This window comes from Ranitomeya variabilis, chromosome 6 (genome assembly GCF_051348905.1).
Source record: "Ranitomeya variabilis isolate aRanVar5 chromosome 6, aRanVar5.hap1, whole genome shotgun sequence".
Taxonomy (NCBI): domain Eukaryota; kingdom Metazoa; phylum Chordata; class Amphibia; order Anura; family Dendrobatidae; genus Ranitomeya; species Ranitomeya variabilis.
Window position 1 is genome coordinate 78,613,736 of NC_135237.1, and position 15,091 is coordinate 78,628,826.

A 15,091-nucleotide genomic window follows, 5' to 3' on the forward strand; every position below is an offset into this window, starting at 1 on the left:
CAACGCTGCTTAAAGGGGCCCTCTGGGGTGGTGATGTTGTGGCAGCAGGGATGATATGGCTTCCCACAGGTGAAGCTGGTTCTCCAACGCTCCCGCTATAGTAGGGACAGGTGGTAGGTGGTGTAGAAAGAAACGGAGGACACAGGGTTGCAGTCTCTTTACTGAAGGGTTCAGGCATCCACAGCCAGGGTACCGGATCACAGGTACTGGTATGGTCCGGCCGGCTTGGAAGCGATTCTGGAATCCGCCTAAGCAGATAGGGTTGGAAGCCTTCCTTCTAGCGCTATGTTGTAGTCCCTTGCTGCCTTAGGCCTCTCACAAGGTCCTCATGTTCTCTCTGTCCCCCTTTAGGTAGGACACTAACCTGCATGACAGGTAACTCGAGCCTTTTTACAGGATCTCTATCATGACCCGGGCTCTATGTGTTATTGTGTCTTCAAGTGTTTATGGTGGACAGGTAACTTGCAATCTGCAGTCCGCCGGTTTCTGCCGTGGGGCATAGAGTTACCCCCACAACCGGCTACCGGTTTCATGCGCTTAAGCATGGAAGAAGCTCAGTCGCAGCTTCTCCCCAGTTCTTCACTTCGCCTTTGCTTCTTTTCCTCCTTCACACTATCTACAACTTACTCTGCTTTCCTTTCTTTCCTTTCCTTTGAGGAGCTGCAGCACCTCACGTGGCTGCACGGCTCCTCTTTCCTCTGTCTCTCTCTCAGACTGACTCACTACTTTCCCACCAGCCAGAATATATATAGGGGAGCCACTCACAAGCTGGATCAGAGCTCCCCCTTCTGGCCTGGAATATGAACATGTTGCATGTTTGTGATACCTTATAGAGATCCTTCCTCGCGTGACATCACTCTCCCTGTGAGGAAAGCAATGTCACTGTAACAACCAGGAACCTGGGGTGTTACATATACCTTACCGGTACCGTTACTGCAGGCTGGGATGTGGGGGTTCCAGCCGCCGCTGCTCCCTTAGGTGTCCTCTGCTGCGAGGGGGGGAGGGTTGCCAACATTTCATAAAAGGCCAGAGCCCCCTGCAGTTCTGTGTTTTCCTCCTGTGCAGTGGACTCCGGGAAAATGGCCGCTTGGGGGGCGGCACATACGCAGATGGAGATCTTGGCACCAAGCGTGGTTCCCACAGGTAATCTCATTGGATAGTTCACATTAGCTCCATGCACTCTGTTACCCCTTATTACTAGCATAATTTTGTTTGGGTGATCTTTGCACTTTAGGCTTTTTATTCTTACAGACCCACTTGCTCATATGGTGGTTTAGTGCTGCTATATATGTAGGAAGTAATGAAAAGCTAGCACTCAATCAATACAGTTCACGGTGCTAGTGAACGGGATATTCAATCCCACACGTCATCAAGTCCAAAAAATCACTGCACTCATATGATTTTCAAATGCATTATTCCAAAAGTTTATTAAATTTGTATCAGTGGAAAAAAGGTACTTGGCGAGTTGACGTTTCGGCCAACCCGTGGCCTTGTTCACAAAATCGCCTGTTAGAACTGTGTTGCATACAAAGAAAGGGCCCTTTAAGTTTGGTGAGTCAGATAAAGTGATGAAGAGGCATAACCTAGCAGGAGTGCTAGAGAACATAAGCCCATGCACAAAAGCCGTATCTGCGGCTGGACCGAGACTTGTGGCAGTCCTGTGGATACAGTAAATGATAAATTTCAGGCTGTGTCCGTCCTGTATATTTTGCAGTGTCCCAGAGGTAACATGAAGGTATAGTGCTGTGTCACTAATATATGCAGGGGAACCAAACAAGTCCTGGCAAATAGTTGTAGAGGTAACCTCTCCGTATAGTAGGGTATGCTGCCAGTAGATGTAGGACTGTGTCGGCTTCCTCCACTACGCCACCAACGCTTGCCCCTTACCTGCACATACGACTGAGACGGACATTACTCCTTTATCTACTGGCAGCATACCCTACTATACGGAGAGGTTACCTCTACAACTATTTGCCAGGACTTGTTTGGTCCCCTGCATATATTAGTGACACAGCACTATACCTTCATGTTACCTCTGGGACACTGCAAAATATACAGGACGGACACAGCCTGAAATTTATCATTTACTGTATCCACAGGACTGCCACAAGTCTCGGTCCAGCCGCAGATACGGCTTTTGTGCATGGGCTTATGTTCTCTAGCACTCCTGCTAGGTTATGCCTCTTCATCACTTTATCTGACTCACCAAATGTAAAGGGCCCTTTCTTGTATGCAACACAGTTCTAACAGGCGATTTTGTGAACAAGGCCACGGGTTGGCCGAAACGTCAACTCGCCAAGTACCTTTTTTCCACTGATACAAATTTAATAAACTTTTGGAATAATGCATTTGAAAATCTTACGAGTGTAGTGCTGCTATATATTTTTTTCATTATGCACAATGCATTTGCACGGTTTGGAGCTAATTATGTGACCGCTCATTTGTGTACATTTTTGTAATACTGTGTACCTGTGGGGCACTGCGTTGCCACCTTCTTGGTGAATCTTTGTCGTCTATGTCATCCCTCTCTATACGTTGTGATTTTATTGGCTATTTAATAAAGAATTTAGTTTTGTACTTTGGTTCTTGTGGTGCTGTTTCTCTATAGGATTTCTTAGTATATTGTGGTGCAGTAAAAGGTGTAGTGCTGGACGGAAGATATATTTCTCCCAGCAAGATAAGTTTTGGCCTGTTATTTTCCTAAGGTTGAGGACCTGCAGTTATGTCACGGTCATGTGATCCGCCCATGTGATGGATACCTCACCTGTGGGTGTGGCTATAGACTATGTAATGGAGTTTCTTTTGTTTGGCACATGTTATTCTGGGGATGGAACTAGGCTGGAAGGAGCCTGAACTGTTTTTCTCTCCCACACATGTCACAAAGGTTCGTGATATGACTATTAGCAACCCTGGGAATGGCACCTGGCGGAAGCCGCTGACTTGGCAGCCGCTTAGTTAAGCCCGTCCCGTGTAAGGGTGAGTCTGAGACCAGTGGTTCTCCAAGCTGGAGTATGTTTGTTTTTTCTCTTACTTTCTGTCTCGGACTGTTTAAAGTGACAATAAACCACTGAAGTTTGGAGTGGAAGCCTGTGTGTTGCCTCATTACTGCGGCCCTACCATTGCTCACCTGAGCCAATACCTACATTTGGTGCTCGAATGCGGGCATACGAAGTGAGGCCAGGCTATTTTTGCATATTTTTACTCCAGCTTATGTCCTGGGTGAAAGTAGTGGCGCAGACCCAGTCGGGGAACTCTGCAGAAATGGAGGCCACAATAAAAGTGCTTGTGGATGCTATGCGACAACAGCAGCAGACTACGCAGTCGTCAAGGGTGAGATACTGGCACGTCTTGGGGTAAATGTGTTGGTCCGGGCCCAGCGGGTACATCAGTGGGAGTTTAACCCCTCCAAGCCAGCTCGCTCCCAATATTATGACCTGTTGCACTTGTAATAGAGTGCAGGGTTGCGTATGTCACCACGGAACAGACAGACCAACTGTTGAAGGGGATTTATTAACAGGGGTAAAATTCTCCTCGCAGGGAGTAAACGGGGTTAATAGAGTCAAATAAAACAGTAAACAGTTAAGCGGAATCAAAGGGTTAACGAGTGTTCTTGTAACTTATCAGCCCAGGGAGGTCCTGACTGGAGGGTCCTTTTTCCCAATGTGGATACAGTCACCAGCAGGGCTTGAGATCCTGAAGTCTCTTCTGTGTCTCCTGGAAAGTCTGGGGTTAAGTCTCTCTGCAATCTGTTCTTCACAAAGTGAAACTGAAACCAGGAAATAGCACAGTCTCCGTCTGCTGCAAGAGCCTCTGTGCACCAGGCTGACAGTCTCCCTGTATTAACGCTGTCACACACACACTGGGTAGTTACTTATCACACTCAGGGATTCTTTGCTTGTCACTGCGGTCACCAGGGATTCTTTGCTTGTCACTGCGGTCACCAGGGATTCTGGAGGCTTCCAAATCTACACCCCCACATCCAGCCTTCACTCTGGTGGGTATCTCAGCCTCAGTGCCCTCACGGGGAGCACTACTTTTAGGGGAGCGCTGCAGCCTGCCCTCTCTTTGGCGCGCTGCTTTCTCTCTGCTCTCCCGCTCTTTTCTGACCACACCTCTCTCTTCCCAGCAGTCCCCTGGTCCCCTCTGTCCAGGGCAGAAAGTCTTCCCCCCAGCAACCCAGCTGTCTGACTAAGTGGTTCCAGGCAAGGAGCAGGGAAAGCAACCTCCTTACACACTTATTTCAGAAGTGGTTGCAGCCTGAGGTTCTATCTCCCATGGCCATACTGGACCGCATAGTGACTGATAAATTTTGGAGGGGATTGCCCCACTCCCTCCAATCATGGGTCGGGCAGGCGTCCCCTACTAATGCGCTCCAGATGATGGATCTGATAGAGCGATATGGGGCCACCAAAGAGCTCCAGGGAGGAACTCCCCGGAAGGTGTCCGGAAGGTTCCCTAAATCTCCACCCCTAGCTCGACAAGCAGAGCCCAGGAAGGCCACTCAAGACTTATCTGGAGGAGAAAGAGGCCCCATAGTCTGCTGGTGGTGCCAGGAGCCTGGCCATTTGAGAGCTGATTGCCCCCACCTAACTGAGCCCATGGAGACAAACTTTGGGTATCGCCAATCCCATTATGCCGAACTGATTTGCGCTACAGGTATCCAGGAGGGATCCAATATGGGACATTTGTGTAAGGTGGATGTGGAGGGTACCCCAGCTGTGGCCCTACTGGACTCAGGGAGTCTCGTGACCCTAGTACGAGCCAGTCTGGTTCAGTCCAGCGAGTACACTGGTCGGAAAATTGGGGTGTTATGTATACATGGGGACTTAAAAGACTATCCCACCGCCCTAGTGGTGATAAACACGCCAGCGGGGAGGCGGTGCCACGAGGTGGGCGTTGTGGTTAGCTTACATTATGAAGTGATACTTGGTAGAGATTTTCCTTTATTTTCTGTACTGTGGCCCACAGTTGTCTCACCCAGTGGACAACTGCCGACACCGGTGACAACCAGGCTACATTCTCCAGAACTGGGGCATGAACCTGGTAGCCCAGAGGAAGAAGAGTTGGCGGTAGGAGTGACCTCCCCTTCGGTGGAGGAGGGGGAAAATTCTCCCATAGAAGTGTTGGCCGGGGATGTGGAAGACTTACCGCCAGGACCTGAATTGGTAGATTTAAATGTATCGAGTGATAATTTTGGTACAGCGCAACTCCGAGACCCTACTTTGACTCGGGCCAGGGAAAATGTTCTGTTTATTAATGGGGAACCCCAACAACCTGGGGCAGCCACCAAATTGCCACGCTTTGAGCTAAACCGAGACCTGTTGTATCGAGTTGAGAAAGTACGTGGGTAAATGGTAGAACAATTATTGGTACCTCAGGCCTATCGTAAACTGGTAATGGACCTAGCGCATGCGCATGTACTCGGAGGGCATTTGGGCCAAAAGAAAACCCTAGACCGAATTTTGCAGCGGTTTTACTGGTTGGGGGTCCATGAAGAGGTTAAACGGTATTGTAATTCCTGTCCTGTGTGCCAGGTAACCAGTCCCCAGCCACACTTTCGGAGTCCTTTAGTGCCTTTACCTATTATAGAGGTGCCTTTCGAAAGAGTGGCAATGGATCTGGTCGGTCCTGTCAATAAGTCAGCAAGGGGGCACCAACACATCCTAGTAGTTCTAGATTATGCCACCCGCTATCCTGAGGCTGTTCCGCTGCGCCATACATCAGCTAAGCTCATAGCAAAATAACTCATGGGAATGCTTTCTAGGGTGGGGATTCCGCAAGAGATTTTAACAGACCAAGGAACCCCCTTTATGTCAAAAATAATGAAAGAGCTCTGCCGCTTGTTAAATGTCAAACAGTTGCGCACCTCAGTTTATCACCCCCAAACAGATGGGCTGGTAGAAAGATTCAACAAAACGCTAAAGAGCATGCTAAAAAAAACCGTTTCTAAAGATGGGAAGGATTGGGATCTTTTACTCCCATATTTGTTGTTTGCAGTACGGGAGGTGCCACAGGCATCTACGGGGTTCTCGCCCTTTGAATTATTGTATGGCCGACATCCCCGGGGCTTACTTGATATAGCCAAGGAGGCTTGGGAGAACCAACCAACCCCCCACAAGAGTGTAATAGAGCATGTTGCAAAAATGCAGGAAAGTATGGAGACAGTCCTACCATTGGTACGGGAACATATGGAGGCAGCCCAACAGTCTCAGAGTCGGGTCTATAACCGGGAGGCTCGGGTAAGAACCTTTAGTCCTGGGGATCGCGTGTTGGTACTTGTGCCCACAGTGGATAGCAAATTTCTAGCAAGGTGGCAGGGGCCCTATGAGATTATGGAGAAGGTGGGACCGGTAGACTATAAGGTACACCAACCTGGCTGTAGGAAGCCAGAGCAGGTTTATCATGTTAACTTGCTTAAATTGTGGAAAGACAGAGACCACCTTGGGGGGGATAGCCCGCTGCCTGCATTTTCTGTAGAGAAGGCTCCGTTACCTCTGAGTGAGTCAGAAGAAGCCTGGTCTGCAGTCAAAATACCAGATACGTTGTCTCCTAAACAGGTTCAGGAGGTCCGGGAGTTTGTTAGCCGAAATACGGACGTTTTTTCTGAACTCCCTGGACGTACCTCCATAATCCAACATAACATTGTTACGGAGCCACAGGCCAAAGTCCGATTAAAGCCATATCGGGTGCCTGAGGCTCGGCGACAAGCCATATCCCGGGAGGTGGAAAATGTTACAATTAGGGGTCATAGAAGAGTCGCAAAGTGACTGGGCCAGTCCAATAGTCCTATGTCATGTTCCCAATGGCAGGGAATTTAACAAATAACATGGGCAAAAACAGGACGAGCTCTAGGGTGATGGAACCTGAGCTGACCGCGATCCTGAACCTCAACACTCAACTAACAGTAGCCGGGGAGCGTTCCTGGGGGGACTCTAGACGCCTCGCGCCAGCCGGAGATCTAGCTTCCCCTATCAGAAGAATCACAGACCTATCTTGCCTCCAGAAAAATATTCCCACAGAAATAGCAGCCCCCCACATATAATGACGGTGAAATGAGAGGAAGGCACAAACGTAGTTATGAAAATAGATTCAGCAAAATGAGGCCCGCTTTAAGCTAGATAGCAGAGGATACAAAAGGTGCACTGCGCGGTCAGCTTAAAAACCCTTCAAAATACCATCCTGAAATTACTTGAACTCATGTGCCAACTCATGGTACATGAGTGGTAATTTCAGCCCACCAGAGCAACCAGTAGCAGAGAATTACATATCTGCAAGCTGGACTAAAAACATGAAAGCAAACATGAAACAGGGAAATCAGAACTTAGCTTGTCTTGAAGGCTTTAGGAGCAGGTAACAGAGACACACTGATACATTGATAGCCGGCAAGGGAATGACAGGAAAGCCAGGTTAAATAGGAAACACCCAGCCTCTGATGGACAGGTGGAAACCAGAGACCGTCACCCACCAAAGTCACCCAGTACCAGTTGTAACCACCAGAGGGAGCCCAAAAACAGAATCCACAACAGTACCCCCCCTTGAGGAGGGGTCACCGAACCCTCACGAGAACCCCCAGGGCGATCAGGATGAGCTCTATGGAAGGCGCGGACCAAATCAGTCGCATGAACATCAGAGGCGACCACCCAGGAATTATCCTCCTGACCATAACCCTTCCACTTAACCAAATACTGGAGTTTACGTCTGGAAACACGAGAATCCAAGATCTTCTCAACAACATACTCCAATTCTCCCTCCACCAGCAACGGAGCAGGAGGCTCAACCGAAGGAACAACGGGCACCTCATACCTCCGCAATAACGACCGATGGAACACATTATGAATAGCAAACGATGCTGGGAGATCCAAACGAAAAGATACAGGGTTAAGAATCTCCAAGATCTTATAAGGACCGATGAACCGAGACTTGAACTTAGGAGAAGAGACCTTCATAGGGACAAAACGAGAAGACAACCACACCAAGTCCCCAACACGAAGTCGGGGACCCACGCGGCGACGGCGATTAGCAAACTGCTGAGCCTTCTCCTGAGACAACTTCAAATTGTCCACCACCTGATTCCAAATCTGATGTAGCCTGTCCACCACCACGTCCACTCCAGGACAATCTGAAGGCTCCACCTGACCAGAGGAAAAACGAGGATGAAACCCCGAATTACAAAAGAAAGGAGAAACCAAAGTAGCAGAACTAGCCCGATTATTAAGGGCAAATTCGGCCAGTGGCAAAAAGGCAACCCAGTCATCTTGATCAGCAGAAACAAAACACCTTAAATAAGTTTCCAAGGTCTGATTAGTTCGCTCCGTCTTGCCATTCGTCTGAGGATGGAATGCAGACGAGAAAGACAAATTAATGCCCATCTTAGCACAAAACGTCCGCCAAAATCTAGACACAAACTGGGATCCCCTGTCAGAAACGATATTCTCCGGAATCCCATGCAAACGAACCACGTTCTGAAAAAACAAAGGAACCAACTCAGAGGAGGAAGGCAACTTAGGCAAGGGTACCAAATGAACCATCTTAGAAAAGCGGTCACACACAACCCAGATAACGGACATTTTCTGTGAGACAGGGTGATCTGAAATAAAAGCCATGGAAATGTGCGTCCAAGGCCTCTTCGGGATAGGCAAGGGTAACAACAACCCACTGGCCCGAGAACAGCAAGGCTTAGTCCGAGCACACACTTCACAAGACTGCACAAAGGTGCGCACATCCCTTGACAAGGAAGGCCACCAAAAAGACCTGGCCACCAAATCTCTAGTACCAAATATTCCAGGATGACCAGCCAACACAGAAGAATGGACCTCGGAGATGACTCTACTGGTCCAATCATCCGGAACAAACAGTCTTTCTGGTGGACAACGATCAGGTTTATCCGCCTGAAACTCCTGCAATGCACGTTGCAAGTCTGGGGAGACGGCGGACAATATTACCCCATCCCTAAGGATACCAGTAGGCCCAGAGTCTGCAGGAGAGTCAGGCACAAAACTCCTGGAAAGAGCATCCGCCTTCAAATTCTTTGAACCTGGCAGGTATGAAACCACAAAATTGAAACGAGAAAAGAATAACGACCAACGAGCCTGTCTAGGATTCAGACGCCTGGCAGACTCAAGGTAAATCAGATTTTTGTGGTCAGTCAAGACCACCACACGATGTCTAGCACCCTCAAGCCAATGACGCCACTCCTCAAATGCCCACTTCATGGCCAAAAGCTCCCGATTACCCACATCATAATTGCGCTCGGCGGGCGAGAATTTTCTAGAAAAGAACGCACATGGCTTCATCACCGAGCCATCGGAACTTCTCTGTGACAAAACCGCCCCCGCTCCAATCTCGGAAGCATCAACCTCAACCTGAAAGGGAAGTGAAACATCTGGTTGACATAACACAGGAGCAGAAGAAAACCGGCGCTTAAGTTCCTGAAAGGCCTCCACAGCCGTAGGAGACCAATTAGCAACATCAGCACCCTTTTTAGTCAAATCAGTCAAAGGTTTAACAACACTGGAAAAATTAGTAATGAACCGACGATAAAAATTAGCAAAACCCAAAAACTTCTGAAGACTCTTAACAGATGTAGGTTGTGTCCAGTCACAAATTGCCTGAACCTTGACGGGATCCATCTCAATAGTAGAAGGAGAAAAAATGTACCCCAAAAAAGAAATCTTCTGGACTCCGAAGAGACATTTTGAGCCCTTCACAAACAGAGAATTGGCCCGCAGGACTTGAAACACCTTCCTGACCTGTAGAACATGAGACTCCCAGTCATCAGAAAACACCAAAATATCATCCAAATACACAATCATAAACTTATCCAGATATTCACGGAAAATATTGTGCATAAAGGACTGAAAGACTGAAGGAGCATTAGAAAGTCCAAAAGGCATTACCAAATACTCAAAATGGCCCTCAGGCGTATTAAATGCGGTTTTCCACTCATCACCCTGCTTTATCCGCACAAGATTATACGCACCGCGAAGATCTATCTTAGTGAACCACCTAGCCCCCTTAATGCGAGCAAACAAATCAGTCAATAATGGCAATGGATACTGATATTTGACTGTAATCTTATTCAGAAGGCGATAATCTATACAAGGCCTCAGGGAACCATCTTTTTTAGCCACGAAAAAAAAACCTGCTCCCAGAGGGCACGAAGATGGATGAATATGTCCCTTTTCCAAGGACTCCTTAATATAATTCCGCATAGCAGTATGCTCTGGCACTGACAGATTAAATAAACGACCCTTAGGGAACTTACTGCCAGGAATTAATTCTATAGCACAGTCACAATCCCTATGAGGAGGGAGCGAATTGAGCTTAGGCTCCTCAAAAACATCCCGATAGTCAGACAAAAACGCAGGGACCTCAGAAGGAGTAGATGAAGCGATTGAAATCAGAGGTGCATCATCATGAACCCCCTGACATCCCCAGCTTAACACAGACATTGTTTTCCAATCCAGGACTGGATTATGAGTTTGTAACCATGGCAGACCAAGCACTAGTACATCATGTAAATTATACAGTACAAGGAAGCGAATCACCTCCTGATGAACGGGAGTCATGCGCATGGTCACTTGTGTCCAGTACTGCGGTTTATTCATAGCCAATGGTGTAGAGTCAATTCCCTTCAAAGGAATAGGAACTTCCAGAGGCTCCAGACTAAAACCGCAGCGTTTGGCAAATGACCAATCCATAAGACTCAGGGCAGCGCCCGAATCCACATAGGCATCGACGGAAATGGATGACAGTGAACAAATCAGAGTTACAGACAAAATGAACTTAGACTGCAGAGTACTAATGGCAAAAGATTTATCAACCTTTTTTGTGCGTTTAGAGCATGCTGATATAACATGAGCTGAATCACCACAATAAAAACACAATCCATTTTTCCGCCTATAATTTTGCCGTTCACTTCTGGACTGAATTCTATCACATTGCATAGTCTCAGGTGCCCGTTCAGAAGACACCGCCAACTGGTGCACAGGTTTGCGCTCCCGTAAACGCCGATCAATCTGAATGGCCATAGCCATAGACTCATTCAGACCTGTAGGCGCAGGGAACCCCACCATAATATCCTTAATGGCCTCAGAAAGACCATCTCTGAAGTTTGCAGCCAGGGCGCACTCATTCCACTGAGTAAGCACCGACCATTTCCGAAATTTTTGACAATATACTTCCGCTTCATCTTGCCCCTGAGAGAGGGCTAATAAAGCCTTTTCAGCCTGAATCTCCAGATTAGGTTCCTCATAGAGCAATCCCAGTGCCAGAAAAAACGCATCCACACTGAGCAATGCAGGATCCCCTGGTGCCAATGCAAATGCCCAATTCTGAGGGTCGCCCCGCAGGAAAGATATTACAATCTTGACCTGCTGAGCAGGGTCTCCAGAGGAGCGAGATTTCAAAGAAAGAAACAATTTGCAATTGTTCCTGAAATTCAGGAAGGTAGATCTATCTCCAGAAAAAAAACTCTGGAATAGGAATTCTAGGTTCAGACATAGGAGTGTGAACAACAAAATCCTGTATGTTTTGAACTTTTGCAGCAAGATTATTCAGGCTGGAAGCCAAACTCTGGACATCCATGTTAAACAGCTAAGGTCAGAGCCATTCAAGGGTTAAGAGGAGGTAAGAAGCAGCTAGACAGCAATTAAGGGCTAGGCAGCAAAACTCTGAGGGAAAAAAAAAAAAAATTACCCTTCAACACTTCTTTTCCTCCTGCTTCAGCCCAAACAATTAACACTCTGTGGGCCGGCTATACTGTCATGTTCCCAATGGCAGGGAATTTAACAAATAACATGGGCAAAAACAGGACGAGCTCTAGGGTGATGGAACCTGAGCTGACCGCGATCCTGAACCTCAACACTCAACTAACAGTAGCCGGGGAGCGTTCCTGGGGGGACTCTAGACGCCTCGCGCCAGCCGGAGATCTAGCTTCCCCTATCAGAAGAATCACAGACCTATCTTGCCTCCAGAGAAATATTCCCACAGAAATAGCAGCCCCCCACATATAATGACGGTGAAATGAGAGGAAGGCACAAACGTAGTTATGAAAATAGATTCAGCAAAATGAGGCCCGCTTTAAGCTAGATAGCAGAGGATACAAAAGGTGCACTGCGCGGTCAGCTTAAAAACCCTTCAAAATACCATCCTGAAATTACTTGAACTCATGTGCCAACTCATGGTACATGAGTGGTAATTTCAGCCCACCAGAGCAACCAGTAGCAGAGAATTACATATCTGCAAGCTGGACTAAAAACATGAAAGCAAACATGAAACAGGGAAATCAGAACTTAGCTTGTCTTGAAGGCTTTAGGAGCAGGTAACAGAGACACACTGATACATTGATAGCCGGAAAGGGAATGACAGGAAAGCCAGGTTAAATAGGAAACACCCAGCCTCTGATGGACAGGTGGAAACCAGAGACCGCCACCCACCAAAGTCACCCAGTACCAGTTGTAACCACCAGAGGGAGCCCAAAAACAGAATCCACAACAGTCCTAATACCTAAGCCTGATGGGACCCTAAGATTCTGTAATGACTTCAGGAAACTTAATGAAGTTTCAAAATTTGATGCTTACCCCATGCCCCGGGTGGATGCATTGATAGAACGGTTTGGGCAGGCACGGTATTTTACAACCCTTGACCTTACAAAAGGGTATTGGCAGGTGCCCCTGACAAAGGCAGCTAAGGAAAAAACGGCCTTTGTAACGCCCGAAGGGCTGTTTCAGTATAAGGTATTACCTTTTGGTTTGCATGGTGCGCCGGCGACATTCCAACGGCTAATGGATATTGTTCTCCGTCCCCATCGCCGTTATGCCTCAGCCTATCTCGATGATATTGTTGTGTACAGTGCAGACTGGGAAAGTCACTTACCCAAGGTACAGGCGGTGATTGATTCACTCCGACAAGCAGGGCTAACAGCCAATCCCAAGAAGTGTTCCATAGGGTTGGAGGAAGCTCGGTACTTGGGTTATGTCATTGGGAGAGGGGTCCTTAAGCCTCAAATAAACAAAGTGGAGGCAATACAGAACTGGCCCCGTCCCCTCACAACAAAGCAGGTAAAAGCCTTTTTAGGCTTACTGGGATATTACATGCGATTTGTTCCCAACTTTTCAACATTGTCCGCGCCTCTAACAGACTGCTTGAAAGGGAGGAAGTCTGTGATGGTCCAATGGAATGATCAGTTAGAAGAGGCCTTTGTAAAGTTAAAATCAGTACTGTGTGGTACACCTGTTCTGATTACACCTGATTTCAAAAGAGAGTTCATTGTGCAATTCGATGCCTCTGAGGTAGGTCTTGGTGCCGTGTTGTCTCAAGAAATTAACGGAGAAGAGCATCCCGTTAGTTTTCTGAGCCGAAAGCTTACCCCAGCCGAAAGCAGGTACAGTATTGTGGAGAGAGAGTGCCTGGCCATTAAGTGGGCACTTGAGTCTCTTCGCTATTATTTGCTGGGGAGAAAGTTTCGCTTGGTGATAGATCATTCCCCTCTTACATGGATGAGTCAAGCTAAGGAGAGAAATGCACGAGTCACCAGATGGTTTCTGTCCCTGCAAAATTTTAAATTTTCAGTAGAACATCGGGCAGGCAGACTACAGGGGAATGCAGATGCCCTGTCCAGAGTTCACTGTATGTCATGTGTCCACCCCCATAGGGTTGAACAAAGGGGGGAGGTATGTGGTGCAGTAAAAGGTGTAGTGCTGGACGGAAGATATATTTCTCCCAGCAAGATAAGTTTTGGCCTGTTATTTTCCTAAGGTTGAGGACCTGCAGTTATGTCACGGTCATGTGATCAGCCCATGTGATGGATACCTCACCTGTGGGTGTGGCTATAGACTATGTAATGGAGTTTCTTTTGTTTGGCACATGTTATTCTGGGGATGGAACTAGGCTGGAAGGAGCCTGAACTGTTTTTCTCTCCCACACATGTCACAAAGGTTCGTGATATGACTATTAGCAACCCTGGGAATGGCACCTGGCGGAAGCCGCTGACTTGGCAGCCGCTTAGTTAAGCCCGTCCCGTGTAAGGGTGAGTCTGAGACCAGTGGTTCTCCAAGCTGGAGTATGTTTGTTTTTTCTCTTACTTTCTGTCTCAGACTGTTTAAAGTGACAAAAAACCACTGAAGTTTGGAGTGGAAGCCTGTGTGTTGCCTCATTACTGCGGCCCTACCATTGCTCACCTGAGCCAATCCCTACAATATTTTTTTTGTAGTTAGATGATCTACTTGGGGAACATAGCCGGAGATGAGACTAGTCCAGTTCTGCCTCCAGCACCGGAGCATTTCACAGAAAAATATAAATGAGACAACTAGTCCTCTCTATAGTGATATTCTCGTGCTGATAATACAGTGACTTTATTGAAACTCCAACTCACATCTCCGAACATGATACATTGTTAGAATCAGACTCTCAGCCCCTAAATCATGCTGTTATTAGACAAATGTGTGTCACGACTATGATGAATGTTTATTTAAAAAAAAAACAGGTATAGACATCCAACAATGCAGACAAAAGGACAAATTGGAGGGTGAGGTAGTGAAGGAACCCCAATAGTACAAAGGCACCAATGTGGCATAACAAAATACAAAAGGAGGACCTGTACAGGTATATAAATCATACAAAGGTCACATAATATAAAGCTCAAAGTGCCTACCAAACACCCGACGCGCGTTTCACAATGCTTCAACAGGGGTGGTTTGTGGGACTGTGGGCTAGGTATTTAAAGTGTCAGTGACCAATCAGCATATGCATAAACATAAACAAAAAATGAGTAAGTGTATAATAGTTACCTCACGTATAATGGAGACACACATGATCTACCACATACACAAGCACTCCATTGAGCAGCAGCCAATCAAATGAACCGCTCATGGCATGACATCAGACTACTAAAGGACCCATTGCACTCATGCTCGACTCATGAAAAAATAGAATATCCCAAAGTTGCAGTCAGATGACCATCGTATCAGGAGGGCTCGTACACACTGAAGAGGATAAGTCAAAGGAACTCAATGAAAAGGCTCTATGAGGAGCACACCTACAGTCATGGCCAAAAGTGTTAGCATTCTTAAAATTGCTCAAGAAAATAATA